General features: G+C 41.1%; 1 protein-coding gene across 3 annotated transcripts in view; it reads right to left on the reverse strand.

Annotated features, from left to right (window-relative positions):
- Window positions 1-13,504, reverse strand: part of LOC138672762 (transient receptor potential cation channel subfamily V member 1-like) — a 153,319-nt gene extending 139,815 nt beyond the window's left edge. The window contains exons 1-2 of one of the 3 annotated variants that reach the window (XM_069761097.1): window positions 13,185-13,319; window positions 11,924-11,992 (exon numbers count right to left, since the gene is read on the reverse strand). The gene's annotated coding sequence lies outside the window, so the exon portion shown is untranslated. Of the gene's footprint in view, window positions 1-11,923; window positions 12,059-13,184 lie in introns of those variants that run through there. The other 2 variants (XM_069761098.1, XM_069761096.1) reach the window with 2 other exon arrangements.
- Between the last annotated feature and the right edge of the window lie 7,988 nt (window positions 13,505-21,492).

The raw sequence follows: 21,492 nt of genomic DNA on the forward strand, positions 1-21,492 counted from the left end.
CCTTCTTCACCTCTCGCTTCCTAAAACTCAATGTAGACAAAACCGAACTCATCATCTTTCCCCCATCTCACGTATCCTTCCTACCTGACCTATCTATTATGGTAAACGTCATCACGCTCTCTCCCGCACCTGAAATCCGCTGCCTCGGGGTAACTCTCGACTCTGCCCTGTCCTTCAAACCGCACGTCCAAACTCTTGCCACCTCCTGTCGCCTCCAACTCAAAAATATTGCCAGAATCCGTTCCTTTCTCAGCCCACAATCTACCAAAACTCTTGTGCATGCCCTCATCATCTCCCGCCTCGACTACTGCAACACCCTCCTCTGTGGCCTCCCCGCTAACTCTCTTGCACCACTCCAGTCTGTCCTCAACTCTGCTGCCCGGCTAATCCACCTCTCTCCTCGCTACTCCCCTGCTTCTCCCCTCTGCAAATCCCTCCACTGGCTCCCAATTCCCAACAAATCCAGTTCAAACTACTAACACTGACTTATAAAGCCATCCACAACCTGTCCCCTCCCTATATCTCCGAACTAATCTCCCAATATCGTCCCTCACGTAATCTCCGATCCTCCCAAGACCTCCTACTCTCCTCCACAGTTCGTTCCTCACACAACCGCCTCCAAGATTTCTCCCGAATATCCCCCATCCTCTGGAATTCCATGCCTCAACACGTCCGACTATCGACCACCCTCGGCTCCTTCAGACGGAACCTGAAAACCCATCTCTTCAAGAAAGCCTACAGCCTGCAATAACTATTCTGCCGCCTCGCCATCGCCAGAGCCGCCGCCTCGCCATCGCCAGAGCCGCTGCCTCGCCCCTACCTTCTGCCTCTTCCCCACTATCCCATAGAATGTAAGTCCGCAAGGACAGGGTCCTCTCCCCTCAGTCTGTCACTGTAAATTTGTTTACTGTAAACAATATCTATAACTCTGTATGTAACCCCTTTCTCATGTACAGCACCATGGAATTAATGGTGCTATATAAATAAATAATAATAATAATAATAATAATATAGCACCTTATTCAGCACCTGTGCTGCATTCCATAAATGCCCTTAAAACTCCCTGAATCCCCCTGTGTAACCCCAAAAACCTATTTAAAGCAAACCTGACAGCAGAATTTTGTAACCTACACACAGTGTCAGATTGGCGCCGTTATACTGATTAAAATGATACCTGGGTGATGAAATCCGTCTTGTGGTTGTTGTTTAATCCTTATTTGTAGCTTTCAGTTAATGAGATTCTCGTGCTCCGTGCGGCCTGTGTGGGCTGTATGGGGGTCTTCATGTGGTGCTTTGCTTACATATTCATCTGTATTTGCTTATGACTGGTCACTGATCCTTCACTGACCTGCCCCCTATTTTGTATAATGCACATCATATTGTGTGGTTACAAAAAAAAATGAATTCAACAAAATGGAGCCTGCAGCGGCGCCTGTGCTGTAGCATGATACATGCCTAATATGTATATACAGTATGCATTTATGCTTTAGTCCTACACTATTAAGGGGAAGGAAAAAAATTTTGCTGGAGAAAAAAAAAATTTGATCCATCAAAATGGCACCGGCAGCGCTTGCGCAGTAGCATCTGTCGCCGATGCAACAGGCGCTGTCAGTGCCATTATGATGGATCCAAATACTTTTTCCTCCAGCAAAATGGCGCTGGCGGCATCTATCTATCTAGCCATTGTGATGAATATATTTGTTTTTATTCCGCACAATAGTATAGGACTAAAGCAGTAATGCATATATGCATATTAGGCATTGTATCATGCTACAGCGCAAGCGCTGCAGCCATGTTGATGAATGTGAATTTTTTTTTGTAACCACACAATATGATATGCATTCTGTAAAATAGGGAGCAGGTCAGTGAAGGATCAGTGACCTTTCATAAGCCCATACAGAAGGATATGTAATCAGAGCACCACATGAAGACCCCACAGGCCGTCCGGAGCGCGAGCATATCATTAAATGAAAGCTACAAATAAAGATTAAACAACAACCACAAGACAGATTTAATCAACTAAGGTATCATTGTAATCAGTATAACGGTGCAGACCAGACACTGTCTGTACATTACTGAGCAAAATCCTGCTGACAGGTTTGCTTTAAGTTCTCCCTCGGTGTATGGTAATCAGGCCATTTTGGTCCAATGGTTTCAGGCCTCTCCATCTCTCCCATCTGCTGCTCGCCATTCTCCTTCTTTAATTGACGTAGATGATACCTTGCATCAACCACATTGCTGGGCAAAATTTTGCACCTGTGCACAGAAATCTCGGCTCCCACCTGCGCACTATGCTTTAAACTACTACGGGCACATGCGCACTTATGTTTTGGGATCTGCCCGCAGTAGGGCAAAGCATAGTGAGCAGGCGGGAGCCATGATGTCTGTGCGCAGGCATCATCCATGGATTACCATACAGCGTGGGAAAGCTAAAAAAGGTGTTTTGGGGGATATACAGGTAAAGTCAGTGGGTTATATAAACATTTATGGAACTTAGGCACTGAAGAAGGCGATAGTTTTAGTTGATATATGCAAAACTGGTGACAGGTTCATGTTAAATTATAAGCCCTACTCCAAAAATAAGCCCTAGATACAGTCAGGGTCATAGTTGGGAGGGTGTGGGGAGCTGACTGGACAATTCCCCATGGTCCCGACTCTGTTAGGGGCCCCAGCATTTCTATTCTGAGCTGAAGACTGGTTAAGAACCTTTGGTAACATTCCAGTCATGTGACCATGATGTCACCAAAGATCCTTTAACTGTAGAAGTCTAAAGGAACTAGGCTGGTATGTGCCGTATCTGCAGTATGTGTATATACAAGTGTATATACATGTGTATCTATAAACATGTGTATGTGCAGAGAGTGTTCATGCGACGATATGACTATATTTTAAAAAAAAGTGTTTTTTTATTTAAGAATAAATATGGATTGTTGTTCATAGGAAAAAATAAGACATCCCCTGAAAATAAGCCCCAACCCATCTTATGGAGCAAAAAATAACATAAGACCCTGCCTTATTTTCAGGGAAACACGGGTAGTAGAAATGAGTATAACAAACTTTGTAAAATATCTTAGAGAAACCTGCTTCTGCCTCCATTCCACTCTAAATTCATCATCCACTCAGAAATACAGCTAAAGCCTGTCTATAGGAGGGAGGAAGATGGAGCTGCAGTATGAGAGAGATACAAATGTACAAAAATAGTGCTGCTGATCTTTAGTGTTTTATCACGCCCAGGGCTGGATTCATGTCTACACTACTCAGTACCATTTCATGATTTCCTTCATGCTGCTGCCTGTGAATATGTGACACTGATAGACAGAAGAGTAATAAGTAATCTCTCATGGATCTGTGTACTGGGTATGAGAAATATTATAACAGTCAGGCTTCATCCAACAGAATCTCTGTAGTAGAAATGCTGCAGCATATTTCCTGTGGCAATATCCACTCGAAATTTTAAGTGAAACTGGATATCTGCAGCATAGACTGGTAGGCTGTGGATGTCAAATCTTTGCGTCTTGAGGATGAGATTTTTCCATGATGCTTGTTCCATAATACTCAGCAAATTTTTCCTGATTCAAAAATTGCCATAAATATGTCCCATGTGGATGTACCCTGTAACTGCAGTATAAAAGTAATATAAAGGCTGGAGATTGTGTTATTATTCTTTATACACAAGCATGTCAGCTTATTCTGAAAAGTCACCTGAAATGACAGGTATGCATTATGGTAGAACACAAACAGCGTGAAACCGGGCGAGAAACCAAGCATGAAAATCCAGCTCACTCCTCCGCTCCCTAGCATTTGCTTCCAAGCTTAGTTCCAGTAGTTATGCACATGTACATCTCCTCCCACTATCCCAGAATTTTTTTCCTTCTTATCTGCATATTCTGCACATGTACTTTCTCTTTTAGGAGTCTTTGCTGAATTTGGATATTCTTCACTATTACAAGCAGAGGCTTTAAGGTAAATTGTCACATCGAGTAACAGTATTTACCTGCAGATATCAGCTTAATCTGCCGGTAAATAGCATTTATATAATGTCATGCTGGCTTATATTCTCCGTGCAGCCAGGAGATTCCAGTCATCTGGACAGAGAACGAAGCAGTTACAGTCACCGTTCACAATGCAGTGAGCAGAGCTGTAATCACTCCCTGACACTTTGATTGACAGCCTGTTCTGCCCACACTCTCTGTACCCACACGCTGCACACACACACACCGCAGAGTTCAGGGGAGTGATTACGGTTGACCCACTTGTGTTGCTAGTGGTGACTTTTAAACTTCCTCACATCACTCCAATGCCTGCAATCAGCAGCTACAGGAAGAATGAAACTTAATTTTCTCTCTGTAGCCACTACTCCAGTAAGCCAAGGACGCAGTAGTGAAATGCTAGAGTACCTGCAAAGTATATTCTGGGCGTGACTGGTCCCCTTTAAAACCAGAGCTTCGAATCATTAAGACTAAGACTAATGTATTGCATGCTAGTCATAAAGAAGGGTGCACCGAAGTAAGATGAGACAAACTTGTGTGTGCGCCTCCTAATGCATGTGGTGCATCTTTCATGTGCTGCTTCCTGTAGCGTAAGCGACACTCACTATTCTTGTCAGGAAAAATGTAAAAAAAATGACTCATCTTGTTAGATGAGTCACAAGATGAGATAATATCCTAAATAAAGTATAATGCCAACAAATATTCCCCCTAAACACAGTATGATGCCCCCACAGTGAATTCCTCTACAGTACCCACCACACTCACTGTACGATGACCCTACTGTAGCCCACCTCAACTTCCCCAGAAAAGTATATTGACCTCTAAACACATTATGATCCCCCAACTGTGGCTCCCACACAGCCATCAATGCAGCCCGACACTGTATAATGCCCCCACTAGGCCTCAAAACAGTATAATGGCCCCCACATAGTCCTCCACACAGTATGATAGACCCCAATCAAACCTTCACAGTGTATAATTTCTTGCATACAGTATAATGGCCCCAACATAGCTCTCCATAAAGTATAAAGGCTCCAACATGGCCATCCAAATATTATAATGGCCCCCAAATAGTTGCATAAATATTATAATGGCCTCCACATAGCCCTCCAAATAGCCCTCCAAATATAATTACCACAACATAGCCCTCCATGTAGTATAATTGACCCCATAGTCCTCCATATAGTATAATTTATGCCATAGTCCTACATATAGTATAATGCACTCCCTATAGTCCTACAAATAGTATAATGCCCTCTCCATTGTCCTGCATATAGTATAATGCACTCCATAGTCCTCTATATAGTATAATGCACCCCATAGTCCTCCATACAGTATAATACACCTCATAGTCATCCATACAGTATAATGCACTCCACATAGTCCTCTGTATAGTATAATGCACTACTCATAGTCTTCCATACAGTATAATGCGCCCCGTAGTCCTACATATAGTATAATGTACTTCTCATAGTCCTACATATAATATAATGCACTCTCCATAGTCCTGCATACAGTATAATGAACTTCATAGTCCTCTATATAGTATAATGCACCCCATAGTACTCCATACAGTATAATGCACCCCATAGTCCTCCATATAGTATAACGTACTTCCCATAGTCCTCTGTATAGTATAATGCACCTCATAATTATCCATCCAGTATAATGCTCTCCACATAGTCCTCCGTATAGTATAATGCACTCCCCATAGTCCTCCATATAGTATAATTCACTCACTATAGTCCTCCATTCAGTATTATGGCCACTACAATGTACTCACTGATAAAATAAAATGCATTACTCACCTCTTCTCCTCGTTCGCCCGCTGCTCCGGTCTCTGCAGCAAGTGTTATGTTGCACCAAGCATCTCAGGGCAGCAGTCAGCATGTACTGATGTCATCACTTAGTAAGTAGGAACATAAACCAGCTCACCCATGATTCAGCAACCAAACCTCGGGAGCACGGACCCGCTGTGTCCAGGCGTGCAAGATCCAAAAAAAGAGAAAGAAATGTCCAGCTTCACCGAGTCCGTAAAAAGGCGATTTCTTTATTAAACTTTAAACATGGAGGATACAGACTTCAGCACAACCATATGGGTAAGAATCTCAACGCATTTCTGGCTCCCTTAATCATGACATTCCATGACATGTCATGATTAAGGGAGCCTAGTCTCCAGAAACGCGTTGAGATTCTTAACCATATGGTTGTGCTGAAGTCTGTATCCTCCATGTTTAAAGTTTAATAAAGAAATCGCCTTTTTATGGACTCGGTGAAGCTGGACATTTCTTTCTCTTTTTTACTGATGTCATCACGCCTGCTGTGCTGAGACGTTATACCCTGAGATAAAATGATGGGAGAGGGAGCATCCAGGATGCCAATACACTTGAATGTGTGATGACAGGCGGAGGGGGTGAGTGCTGGCACTTGCACAGGGCCTCCCTGGCTCAGAGGCCTCATAGCGGCCGCATGGCCTATCGCCATTAGTGGTACGCCGCTGATGCTGTGAGTGCATCTGACAATTGGATAGCACGCACCCATACAAGTCTATGGTTGCATGAGAAACATCGAACTGTGCTCATACGTCATCCCAGTGCAGTGTGATTATCGCTGACGCCGGCAAAGGAGGAGATGGAAAAATGACTTTCTCCATCTCCTCCGCACCTGTGCTGTGATTCTCTCATACAACAGGATCGGGGCACAGAGCACAGAGCTGAGTGTAATTAGCATAATTGGCTCAATTCTCTAGTATGAGAGAATACACAGCAGTGTCATCCCGGTATAATAAGAGCTATTGTAGTGAGAAGGTGGGGTATACAGAATTATAGTAAACTTCAGTTTTACTAAACAGCAGGAGTCACAGTGTGCAAAGTATGAGAAAATCAAATAATTGATAGAATAATCATTCTAGATTTACAGAATATGGAAGTACCACACCCATTGTAAAATATTCTCCTTTTTTAAAAGCTGCAACACATATTTTCCATGCATCCAGGTTACATGAACATTTTCCTAGAAGGTCATAACATAGGCCTTTCCGGTGCCATAGAAGCTTGTCGGGCATGTATGGAAAGTATCCAGAAAGGTGCACATCATGGTAAATTCATTGTTTTCTTTCCACAATTCATCTTTCATTAAGATAATTTATACATGAAGACATTCGGATCCTAAGAATAGTAATAGAAATGTTATTGGGACAGATTTGTCATAAGGTATGACTGTTATCAGGCAGAGCAGGGGTTGAGGAGTTCTCTTTTCACACATGGCAGGTAATGTCAACGTTCTTATTCCGGAGATTGAATGAGATATAAGGCTCAGGGCTAGTGATGAGGGAGCGTGCTCGGTAAGGTGTTATCTGAGCATGCTTGTGTCTTAAACGAGTATTTTTGGCTTGCTCAAAAATAATGTTAGAATTGCCGCGGCTCCATGTGTCGCTGATGTTCGACAGCCGCAACACATGCAGGGATTGCCTATTTGTTAGGTAATCCCTGCATGCGATGCGGCTGTTCGACAGTCGTGAGACATGCAGCCGCAGCGACTGGAACATAGTATTAGAGCACGCTGAAGTCACACTATTAGCACTCAAGCATGCTCAGATAACACCTTATCCGAGCATGCTCGCTCATCACTAGTCAGGGCCCTTTCCAAGGGATTGTGTTTTGCAGGGGTGCAATGCGAGTAGTGCAACCCTTTACCAGCTGCTATTCTGTAGTTATGATTTAGGGGGAAATGGAGTAGATGTTCATAAGGATCAGATTCTATCTCTCATTTCTCAGAGGTCAAAATCAAAGCATCAGCAGAATACACAACCAACAAAATGGAGTTGTCTGCGGCTCCCTGCACAGCCACTTGGGAACACAAGACAAGTTCAAGAGGCACCTCTTTTGGAGTACGTTCAACGGAAATCTTATGGGTGTACTATGCACTAACTTCCCAGTGACTTTGGGCACTCTTGGGCAAACTGGTTCAGAGAACTTCCAAACAAAAGAGCATAAAGCCCAAGCTTACTCCCAAAAGTGCCTTAGGCGTCAGTGCTCATAGAGGAGAACATGGAGGACCTGAGCGTGAAGCCTAAATCTGCCATCCTGGAGACAGAGGGCACAATCTGGCGCCAAGCCACCCTTTCTAAACACAAGTGACTCTGACACATTTCTTCATTTGATTACGAGGTTCTTATATTTTTATCTGGATTGCGACAGTTTGTGCACAGATTGCTGTAAAGACCATTGCAGTAGCTTTAATAGAGGAAAAATCATCTACACAAATACATTACACCCAGATAAGTTTTATGTAACATTTGTCAAATTTTCTGTTTTGTTTTTTATTTTCTTTTAATAGCCATATTTGATTTCAACAAGGAACTATGCAGTAAGCGCTGTACACAGTGAGGGGAATGAACTATTATCTTTGGTTTACACAGAACACATGGAAACTGATTTCAGTGGAAAAAAACTGTAACCACTGGCAAAAATCCAAAAGAGTATTCTGGATTCTTTGCTATTTTTAACGCTTGGCTGAAATGAAGAATAAAAAAGTGTCAGCAGAGGGCTCTTTCCTTATAAGAATTTATAACAAGTCTGGATCTTTTATTCATAGTACATTAATGGACATCCTTATGAGTTCAAGGGATTTTCCACTACTTGGATATTGATCACAGTTCCTCTGGATAGATCATTAATATGAGATGGGTGACATCTGACATCTCCACCAATCAGCTGTTACCAGCACTGGCAATGGCCGGATAGAAATGGAGCAGAACAGCACTATTCGGTCATACTGGTTAGTGGTTGCTTCCGTGCACTGCAGTACGGTTTTATTGTAGCAAACTCCCCTCTATTGGCTAAAGCCAGATTCTGTAACTAGGATCGAGCAGATGGCCTTTTATCCTCTCAGGTCCAAGGTGCATCTCTCAGGATTTATTATCTCCTCTTATACCTGGATTCAGTGGTAACTAATGAAAAAACACAGTCTCTATCTCACTCTCCAAGAACCAGAGTTCATCAGCCTGGCTAGAATGGCATTTCTCTTTATCTGGATATACTCTTTGCCACAAATAGGAAATTATTTCAGCCCCCATGTCATCCAGGACATAACTACCCCCCCCCCCCCAAAAAAAAAAGAACAAGTGCCATAACAGAATAATAACATCAGTAGGTCACAAAGCAGTGAGAATGACCAGGGTCGGACTGGCCCACCGGAGAACCGGAGGATTCTCTGGTGGGCCCAGGCACTGACACCTGCTGGCACACAGGGCCAGCAGCTGATTAGGGCCCCAACTGCTCCAGCAGCCCCCAGCCATTCGCGTGTCGCTAATAGTGGCACACCACCCAGCTGCTATGGGGGCCCCCGGTGACAGCAGAGCAGCAGCGGGTGACAGGAGGCAGAAGCCGGCTGCTGCAGCTAAAGCCTGTCCCGCTGTAAAGAGAAACAAATTTTCACCCTTCCCCATGCCCCCATGGGCATGGAGAGGGGTGAATATTCATTTAACTTTAATAGTGGGCACTGCAGTGTTAGCGGCAAGCTGCATCTAACATTGTCTGCTATCAGGGCCGGCAGACCAAGCCCACGCGGCCGCTATGGAGCCATAAGTCAGGGAGGCCCAGCGTCGCCCCCCAGTGCGCTCCGTATTCAGCTGTATCGGCATCATAGTTGCCGATACAGTTTTAAGCAACAATGGAGGAGCGAGCGTGAAATGATGCTCCCTTCCCCATCATTTGTTTCTGCCTCTGCATCTGATACTGTGTGTCTATGAAGGGGCTGCATTATACTATATGAGGGGCTGCATTATACCCTATGAGGGGCTACGTTATATTCTATGGGGGCCTGCATTATATTCTATGTTGGGCTACATTATATTCTGTGAGGGGGCTACCCCAATCCTTGCTTCATAATTAAGACGTGTACTACCTTATATTATACCCTGATATTAGCATGTTCTACCACACAATTGGTGGTCTTGTATTTATTTCTACCTAGCTGCATAGTGGGTGGCCCAAGAATGGTTTCTCTGGTGGGTCCAAGGTGCTCCAGTCCGATGCTAAGCATGACATAAAATAAGACATTGCACAAAGCACAATACATGAGATAAACAGTCCCCTCTGCGCTCGCTCTCACATCTATTCATTTAAATTTGCCCCATGCAATATTGCATTTCTCCAGCATCAGTCACTAGAATAGTGTGCAGGTGTAGCAGCTCTAATGATAATGGCAGATTTCCAGAGATTTTATGGGACTGAGTCATTAGGTTTCAAGTGAAACCAGACATCGTAGGCTACAATGGCGCGTCCCACAAAGGCGCAACCAGCTCCTCGGTCTTCTCCGCCCTTCCCTTGTGGTTCTCATCTCAGCAAATGAGAGCACCAGATTCTTTCAATTGGTGGTGAGTAGCAGTTGAACGCTCCCGCAACAAACCTTTATGGTTTAACCCATAGAAATGCCATAAATTTTACTGGTCTGATAATACCTTTTATTATCAGAGTAATATGTGAATATGCAGAACCAGAACCCAACCCAGTCTAAGGAGTAAACAGTAAAAAGACAATACCATAGTGGTCCCAATGTGAAGATTTAGGATGTATGTTAAGGGTCAGAGAACAGGGTTACTTAGGGTGTGGGTGCCATCGAGAAAGATAATCAGTATAATTTCATACACAAAGTACATGTGTGATAGGGGCATGCTACATACAGAGCGACACCTTGACATGGGCAAGTGTGGGCATATTGCTTACATGGTGATAGGATTCTAGATATGTATAAATAAATATATATATATATATTTATATATATATACACATATTCACTTGGAAAAGGATAATCAAAATAAATGTTATATATGATGAAGAAGTTAAATCCTGAGGCGACATTACATTTTTCTGTTTGTTCTCATGTAAAAAATTACCAGTAACTGACCTTATGAGATGGAATTTTTTCCAGTCTATCAGATTTTGGCAAGCCCTCACAAGCCTCACAGTACTAAAGGCATCTACCACCCTCACATACCTCACTGACTTTAAAGAATCTGTGTCTATAAGACAAAAAAATGACATTTCTGCACTAAGAAATTCACATACAAAGCCAATATTCCGGACAAGGACAGAAACATCTAAATTCGCAGTAAATCAATGTATGAGACATTCTTCTATGTCTGATCTCTCACACTGGGCTCCTCTTTGCTCACAATTATCAGATCAGTTCCTGTGGGAACCATCATTAGTTGTTTGTTTCCCATGCAAAATATCCAACCCCCTAAAATCTCCCCCATTGCTTCTCTGCGAATATCTAGCTGATCATACTAGAGGCGCAGACATTCCTATGTGTAAACTTGGAGCTAGTAAGACCAATGCCCTAGACACACCCTGGCTCATATCCTAGAAGAGCTGGTGTCTTACATGTGGAACCTATCATACTTTCCTCTAGAATAAAGCACTCGTACAATGTAGTAATAATGCGCAGAGGAGGGTCTAAAGAACAAGGTAACAAAACTGATTTCATGTAGAGTAATTGCATAAACTCATTGAAGGCGAGTATACGGGAATACTTTTCTTGATACTTTCTTCTGTCCTTTATCCATGATAGACATTACCTTCTAAGCCTTGCCATGTATTTCTAAGGCAGATCCCTAGCTAGCACCAATATTTGGGAGAGACACAGATTCCAAGAAGCCCTTTAAACCCCCCATCATAGCTTTTCTCTTTCTTCTACCCAAAATACAACTCATCATTGTATAGAAATTCACAATTTTATGATTCCAAACATCTCAAATTTTTCTTAAAATCTCTAAATAGGAAGACATTTTTCCTAGCCCCTCTGTCCACTCCCCAGCTCCCTGGTAAACTACATCTGCTTGCTTTAGTCTTAAGATTTCAAGCTAAAACTGATGAGAACAGGTAGGACAATCATTACTAAAGAAGAAGAAGAATACAGGATCCACTTACTGTGACAGCAGGTCAATCCTGGTAGAAGGAGCCACCCAAACAGGCAGAAAGTGTCTACACTGAGAAGTCCTATGTGCAAAGAAAGTCACAGATGAAGATCCAATGCAGAGTAATAGAAGCCTAGCTCACTCCTGTGCCTAAAATCCCATCTACAAGCCTTTGCATGCCATTGGATGGACTGTCTGTCTTTATAAGTCACGTTGTATGAGGTTAACCCTGTGTGCTGAGAAGACAGGAGGTGGATAGATGGAGGAATATGAACTTTTAGCAGCATTTTCTATGTATTTATACTTTTTAGCTTTTATATGACTATTATGTAGGCTCTTTAAATGAACTTTATAGTCTAGCAATTCTTCTCTGGCACCAAGCACAACACCCAGTCCCTTCTGTAAAACCCCTCTTACCCCTCCCATGTTACATCTGAGTGCCCCCTTTTCTTCTAGCACACACAATCCCTCCCTTTCTTCTCTTTCTGTTCCTCCATTGTACTCTATTCACTCAGTACTTTGCAGCCCCTATGAGTTATTATGTGTCTTCTTGAGTTTTGTTTTTTCACACTTGTATCTGTAAATAGTACACAGCAACCTCGACATAAAGTCTCTGCTACTTTGTAGCAGCCATATATAAAGGGAATACATGAGAAATAGAAACCTATCTGCTGGTATAGATACATTTCCAGGGGTTGCAGAACCACCCATGAAGTGCTGGGCTCTGAGATAAGAGCACACCCAACCTACAGTAACCACAGAACTTGCAAAAATGAGGAACTAGATCTGTAGAGACTGCAGACGACACCATGTACAGCGCCGGCACACTGTCCTGACATCCCACCTCATGACCATGCATGATGGGAATCCTACAAAACACATAGATCTTGAGAACATAAGAATTTCAACACTTAATGACAACAGAGAATACCGTGACTTGTAGTTCTCGAATTCCTAAACTGTCCAAATTTGACTTTTTCTATTAATATTACAATGAGGTAGAACAAAAAATGGAGGAAGGTAATTTAGTACCAGAACTGATAAAAAAAATTCTAATGTTATTTTAAAAAATACATGAAAAAATAAGGGTTAAAAAACCAACAGGAAGCTCAGGACATATAGCAACTTACGTGTTTTGGACCTTGTCCTTACTCTACACAACCATTCAGTATTTATTCTATGGAATAACAGACCAGGAAAAAGTAATGATAAAGATGCTTTATTGTGACTTATCACAGGGCGACATCCTAAAATTCTTCATGTCTTCTACTTACGTAGAGAACATCTACTTGAGAACCGGAGTTCATTCCGTCATCTTCATTATCCAACCCAATGTTCCCTCTCCAGTGCTGAAATGGTAGCAGTAGCAGTGTCTTATTGCTTCACTTTGTTCAGCCTTGCTCCAAGTCACACACTGAGATCTAGTCATAATTAAAATAGTCACATCCTTCCTGGGGGCAAAACAAAGTTCTGCTTTTCTCACTAATCCTTCATATTAAATGGCAGAAGATCTGCAAGCGCAAAAATGCAAAATGCCGGTCAATCCTTCATCCGATGGCAGGTCTGCACTGTTCTGCTGGTTTACAGACTGAGCAGTAAATGCAGGAAGTTCAGCATTGAATTGATGCACAAATGAGCACCCAGCAAAAATAGGAGAAGTGACTCCAGGAAAGGAGGGGGCTGAAGCTCATCTTCATCACCGGAGCCTTAATGTTGTAAGTTTCCATCATGCTCCTGTGCACATTGTGTCTAGACTCATTCTCACTTTGTATGTAGGTTATTCATTGAGCCTGCACCTGACATGTTTGTCAATGTAGAGTAATTTTAAAATTGACTTTAATAATAACAAACTACAGACTAAGGGGGAAATGATGATGAAAGAGTTAATGTGCTAGATGTCACCCCTGTAGGATTCGCTTAATATCCATGTTTTGTGGACAGGATCTAGGGTGAATGAGGACATTAATACAGGTGTCTGTGTGAACACTCACATAGGGGGAGACATATTAATAATGAATATTGGGTTCCTATATTTATAGGTTCCAAATTATAGACAAACATGTTAAAGGTAAAAGTTATAAGACCATCTCCAAGCAGCTTGATGTTCCTGTGACTACAGTTACACATATTTTTCAGAAATTTAAGACCCATGGGACTGTAGCCAACCTCCCTAGATGTGGCCGCAGGAGGAAAATTTATGACAAATCAAAGAGACGGATAATACGAATAGTAACAAAAGAGCACAGAAAAACTTCTAAAAAGATTAAAGTTGAACTTTAAGCTCATGGAACATCAGTGTCAGATCGCACCATCCATCTTTGTATGAGCCAAAGTGGATATCGTGGGAGACGACCAAGGAAGACACCATTGTTGAAAAAAATCATTAAAAAAAGCCAGAATGGAATTTGCCAAACTACATGTTGACAGGCCACAAAGCTTTTGGGAGTATGTCCTATGAACAGATGAGACAAAATTGGAACTCTTTGGCAAGGCACATCAGCTCTATGTTCACAGATGGAAAAATGAAGCATATCAAGAAAAGAACACTGTCCCTACTGTGTAACATGGAGGAGGCTACGTTATGTTCTGGGGCTGCTTTGTTGCATCTGGCACAGGGTGTCTGGAATCTGTGCAGGCTACAATGAAATCTCAAGACTATCAAGGGATTCTAGAGAGAAATGTGCTGCCAAGTGTCAGAAAGCTTGGTCTCAGTAACAGGTCATGGGTCTTGCAACAGTATAATGACTCAAAACACACAGCTAAAAACACCCAAGAATGGCCACGAGGAAAACATTGGACTATTCTGAAGAGGCCTACTGTGAGCCCTGACCTAAATTCTACTGAGCATCTTTGGAAAGAGCTGAAACATGCCACCTGGAAAAGGCAACCTTCAAACACAAGACAACTGGAGCAGTTTGCTCTTGAGGACTGGGCCAAAATACCTGTCGAGAGGTGCAGAAGTCTCATTGACAGTTACAGGAATCGTTTGATTGCAGTGATTGCCTCAAAAGGTTGTGCAACAAAATATTAAGGTAAGGGTACCATCATTTCTGTCCAGGCCTATTTCATGAGTTTTATTTATTTATTTTTTAATTCTGTGGAAGCATGGTTGAAAAGCAATGTCTGACTTTCATTTGTTCATTTTCATAGTTTTTTTTATTTATTATTACTTTTGTCATCTTCTGTCATTAAACAAGGGGTACCAACAATTTTGACCACGTGTGTGTGTGTGTGTATGTATATATATAATATATATATACATATATATATATGCACTGTATATATACATACAGTATTCAGCATAAGTGTCTATTCCTCTTTTGGAGCATAAGATGGAAAAAAATAGATCTTGCAACATGCCATCAGCTTATTTATTCCATGCACATAAGACTTGGTGTTGTCCTTAAAAATCATTTACTCATACAAAATACTAGATATAATAGATTTTGATGTGGGGTGTATTCATTTTTTGCATCAACTAATGTGAATAAAACTGAAGATTTTTGTAAATATTGAAGACTTTTTAATGAATAATGTAGTTATATTATTCACCCATGTTATAGGTTAAAAAAATATTCTATGAAAATCAGTCCTATAAAAATTTTGGAAACTGTTCCTGTTCTCAGTGAGATATTGAATAAAATCTTACGTGCAAGAGGCAATATATACACAGACATACATTTGAAACCAGAAGTTTTCACACACTATATAAAAAGACACATATGCATAAAAATGCCTTAGAACATTCTCTCTGTCATTATTCTGGCATTTGGCAAATATTAATAACTATGGTAATCCTAATGGACCTAAACCGGGAAAGGTTTATTCTGATTTCATGTCAGATGTTGAGAACAACATGCATGTGTCTTTTTATATTGTGTGTATGTAATCTTCTGGTTTTAACTGTATTTACACTGGCATGTAAAAGTTTGGGCACCCCTGGTCAAAATTGCGGTTACTGTGAACAGTTAAACAAGCTGAAGATGAAATAATCTTCAAACGGCCTAAAGTTAAAGATGACACATTTCCTCTGTATTTTAGGGAAAATTTTTTTTTAAAAATATACATATATCTTTTACATTTTGAAAATTACAAAAAGGAAAATGGGCCGATGCAAAAGTTTGGGCACTCTGCATGTTACTACCTAGTAGCAGCCCCTTTTGAAAGTATCACAGTTGTAATCGCTTCTTGTAAGCAGACAAAAGTCTTTCAATTCTTGTTTGAGGGATTTTCATCCATTCCTTCCTTGGAAAATTCTTCCAGTTCTGCGAGATTCCTGGGTCCTCTTGCATGCTCTGCTATTTTGAGGTCTAGACACAGATTTTCACTTACACCTGTTGACCATGCCCCTTTAACTAGAAACTTTTTTTTATCTCAGCACATATAAAATCCCTCTAGAACACATGAAAACAAGCCTTGCCCACCATTTTTAGTAATTACTAGCTGAAGAGCCCGGCGTTGCCTGGGCATAGTAAATATCTGTGGTTAGTTATGGCACCTCACTTCTCTTATTTTCCCATCACATCTCTCATTTTCCCCCTCACATCTCTCATTTTCTCCCTTACACCTCTCATTTTCCCCCTCACTCCTCTTATTTTCCCCCTCACTCCTCTCATTCCCCCCTAACACTTGTCATTTTGACCTCACATCTGTCATTTTCTGATCACTCCACTATTTTCCTCACTCCTCTCATTTTGCACTCACACCTTTTCATTTTCACCTCACACCCCTCATTTTCACCTCACACCTCTCATTTCCCCCTAATGTATATACATGTTTGTCATCTCCCTTATATATAGTATACACCTGTATGTCATCTCCTGTATATAGTATATACCTGTATGTCATCTCCCCTGTAAATAGTATACACCTGCTGTATGTCATCTCCTCCTGTATATAGTATATACCTATTTGTCCTCCTAAATATAGTATATAGTAACATACATAGTTAGTAAGGCCGAAAAAAGACATTTGTCCATCCAGTTCAGCCTATATTCCATCATAATAAATCCCCAGATCTACGTCCTTCTACAGAACCTAATAATTGTATGATACAATATTGTTCTGCTCCAGGAAGACATCCAGGCCTCTCTTGAACCCCTCGACTGAGTTCGCCATCACCACCTCCTCAGACAAGCAATTCCAGATTCTCACTGCCCTAACAGTAAAGAATCCTCTTCTAAGTTGGTGGAAAAACCTTCTCTCCTCCAGACGCAAAGAATGCCCCCTTGTGCCCGTCACCTTCCTTGGTATAAACAGATCCTCAGCAAGATATTTGTATTGTCCCCTTATATACTTATACATGGTTATTAGATCGCCCCTCAGTCGTCTTTTTTCTAGACTAAATAATCCTAATTTCGCTAATCTATCTGGGTATTGTAGTTCTCCCATCCCCTTTATTAATTTTGTTGCCCTCTTTTGTACTCTCTCTAGTTCCATTATATCCTTCCTGAGCACCGGTGCCCAAAACTGGACACAGTACTCCATGTGCGGTCTAACTAGGGATTTGTACAGAGGCAGTATAATGCTCTCATCATGTGTATCCAGACCTCTTTTAATGCACCCCATGATCCTGTTTGCCTTGGCAGCTGCTGCCTGGCACTGGCTGCTCCAGGTAAGTTTATCATTAACTAGGATCCCCAAGTCCTTCTCCCTGTCAGATTTACCCAGTGGTTTCCCGTTCAGTGTGTAATGGTGATATTGATTCCCTCTTCCCATGTGTATAACCTTACATTTATCATTGTTAAACCTCATCTGCCACCTTTCAGCCCAAGTTTCCAACTTATCCAGATCCATCTGTAGCAGAATACTATCTTCTCTTGTATTAACTGCTTTACATAGTTTTGTATCATCTGCAAATATCGATATTTTACTGTGTAAACCTTCTACCAGATCATTAATGAATATGTTGAAGAGAACAGGTCCCAATACTGACCCCTGCGGTACCCCACTGGTCACAGCGACCCAGTTAGAGACTATATCATTTATAACCACCCTCTGCTTTCTATCACTAAGCCAGTTACTAACCCATTTACACACAATTTCCCCCAGACCAAGCATTCTCATTTTGTGTACCAACCTCTTGTGCGGCACGGTATCAAACGCTTTGGAAAAATCGAGATATACCACGTCCAATGACTCACCGTGGTCCAGCCTATAGCTTACCTCTTCATAAAAACTGATTAGATTGGTTTGACAGGAGCGATTTCTCATAAACCCATGCTGATATGGAGTTAAACAGTTATTCTCATTGAGATAATCCAGAATAACATCCCTCAGAAACCCTTCAAATATTTTACCAACAATAGAGGTTAGACTTACTGGCCTATAATTTCCAGGTTCACTTTTAGAGCCCTTTTTGAATATTGGCACCACATTTGCTATGCGCCAGTCCTGCGGAACAGACCCTGTCGCTATAGAGTCCCTAAAAATAAGAAATAATGGTTTATCTATTACATTACTTAGTTCTCTTAGTACTCGTGGGTGTATGCCATCCGGACCCGGAGATTTATCTATTTTAATCTTATTTAGCCGGTTTCGCACCTCTTCTTGGGTTAGATTGGTGACCCTTAATATAGGGTTTTCATTGTTTCTTGGGATTTCACCTAGCATTTCATTTTCCACCGTGAATACCGTGGAGAAGAAGGTGTTTAATATGTTAGCTTTTTCCTCGTCATCTACAACCATTCTTTCCTCACTATTTTTTAAGGGGCCTACATTTTCAGTTTTTATTCTTTTACTATTGATAAAGTTGAAGAACAGTTTGGGATTAGTTTTACTCTCCTTAGCAATGTGCTTCTCTGTTTCCTTTTTGGCAGCTTTAATTAGTTTTTTAGATAAAGTATTTTTCTCCCTATAGTTTTTTAGAGCTTCAATGGTGCCATCCTGCTTTAGTAGTGCAAATGCTTTCTTTTTACTGTTAATTGCCTGTCTTACTTCTTTGTTTAGCCACATTGGGTTTTTCCTATTTCTAGTCCTTTTATTCCCACAAGGTATAAACCGCTTACACTGCCTATTTAGGATGTTCTTAAACATTTCCCATTTATTATCTGTATTCTCATTTCTGAGGATATTGTCCCAGTCTACCAGATTAAGGGCATCTCTAAGCTGGTCAAACTTTGCCTTCCTAAAGTTCAGTGTTTTTGTGACTCCCTGACAAGTCCCCCTAGGGAAAGACAGGTGAAACTGCACAATATTGTGGTCGCTATTTCCTAAATGCCCAACCACCTGCAGATTTGTTATTCTGTCAGGTCTATTAGATAGTATTAGGTCTAAAAGTGCTGCTCCTCTGGTTGGATTCTGCACCAATTGTGAAAGATAATTTTTCTTGGTTATTAGCAGAAACCTGTTGCCTTTATGGGTTTCACAGGTTTCTGTTTCCCAGTTAATATCCGGGTAGTTAAAGTCCCCCATAACCAGGACCTCATTATGGGTTGCAGCTTCATCTATCTGCTTTAGAAGTAGACTTTCCATGCTTTCTGTTATATTTGGGGGTTTGTAACAGACCCCAATGAGAATTTTGTTACCATTTTTCCCTCCATGAATTTCAACCCATATGGACTCGACATCCTCATTCCCTTCGCTAATATCCTCCCTTAAAGTGGACTTTAGACAAGACTTTACATAGAGACAAACCCCTCCTCCTCTCCGATTTTTACGATCCTTTCTAAACAGACTGTAACCCTGTAAGTTAACTGCCCAGTCATAGCTTTCATCTAACCATGTCTCGGTTATTCCCACTATGTCAAAGTTACCTGTAGATATTTCTGCTTCTAGTTCTTCCATCTTGTTTGTCAGGCTTCTGGCGTTTGCGAGCATGCAGTTTAGAGGATTTTGTTTTGTTCCAATCTCCTCACTGTGGATTGTTTTAGAAATGTTCTTACCTCCCTTCTGAGTATGTTTTCCTGGGTCGTCTTTGTTCGAGTCTAATGTTTTTCTTCCCGTCCCCTCTTCTTCTAGTTTATACCTGAATGTCATCTCCCCTGTATATAGTATATACCTGCTGTATGTCATCTTCTCCAGTATATACCTACAGTATGTGTCATCTCCTCTTTTATATAGTATATACCTGTATGTCATCTCCTCCTGTATATAGTATATACCTGTGTGTCATCTCCTCCTGTATATAGTATATACCTGTGTGTCATCTCCTCCTGTATATACTATATACCTGTATGTCATCTCCTCCTATATATAGTATATACCTGTATGTCATCTCCTCTTGTATATAGTATATACCTGTAAGTTATCTCCTCCTGTATATAGTATACACCTGTGTGTCATCTGCTCCTGTATATACTATATACCTGTGTGTCATCTCCCCTGTACATAGTATGTACCTGTATTTAATCTCCTCCTATATATAGTATATACCTGTATGTCATCTGCTCCTGTATATAGTATATACCTGCAAGTCATCTCCTCCTGTATATAATATATACCTGTATGTCATCTCCTCCTGTATATAGTATATACCTGTATGTCATCTCCTCCTATATATATATATATATATAGTATATACCTGTATGTCATCTCCTCCTGTATATAGTATATACCTGTAAGTAATCTCCTCCTGTATATAGTATATACCTGTATGTCATCTGCTCCTGTATATAGTATATACCTGTATGTCATCTCCTCCTGTATATAGTATATACCGGTATGTCATTTCCTCCTGTATATAGTATATACCTGTGTGTCATCTCCTCCTGTATATAGAATATACCTGTATGTCATCTCCTCCTGTATATAGTATATATCTGTGTGTCATCTCCTCCTGTATATAGTATACTAGATTGTGGCCCGATTCTAACGCATCGGGTATTCTAGAATATACATGTCCCCGTAGTATATGGCCTAATGATGATTCCAGAATTCGAGGCAGACTGTGCCCGTCGCTGATTGGTCGAGGCAACCTTTATGACATCATCGTCGCCATGGCAACCATTATGACATCATCGTCGCTGTGCCCGTTGCTGATTGGTCGAGGCCTGGCGGCCTCGACCAATCAGACGAGGGATGACAATGGTATATACTATATACAGGAGATGACCTACAGCAGGTATATACTATATACAGGGGAGATGACACACTGGTATATACTATATACAGGGGAGATGACACACTGGGATATACTATATACAGGAGGAAATGACAGGCATATACTATATACAGGAGGAGATGACCCAGGTATATACTATATACAGGAGATGACATACTGGTATATACTATATAAAAGAGGAGATGACATACAGCAGGTATATACTATATACAGGGGAGATGACATACAGGTATATACTATATATAGGAGGAGATGACATACAGGTATATAGTATATACAGAAGAGATGACTTACAGGTATATACAATATACAGGAGGAGATGACATACAGCAGATATATACTATTTACAGGGGAGATGACATACAGGTATATACTATATACAGGGGAGATGACACAGGTATATACTAAATACAGGAGGAGATGACATACAGGTATACACTATATACAGGAGGAGATGACACAGGTATACTATATACAGGAGGAGATGACATACAGGTATATACTATATTTAAAAGAGGAGA

This window comes from Ranitomeya imitator, chromosome 3 (assembly GCF_032444005.1).
Source record: "Ranitomeya imitator isolate aRanImi1 chromosome 3, aRanImi1.pri, whole genome shotgun sequence".
NCBI classification, from domain to species: domain Eukaryota; kingdom Metazoa; phylum Chordata; class Amphibia; order Anura; family Dendrobatidae; genus Ranitomeya; species Ranitomeya imitator.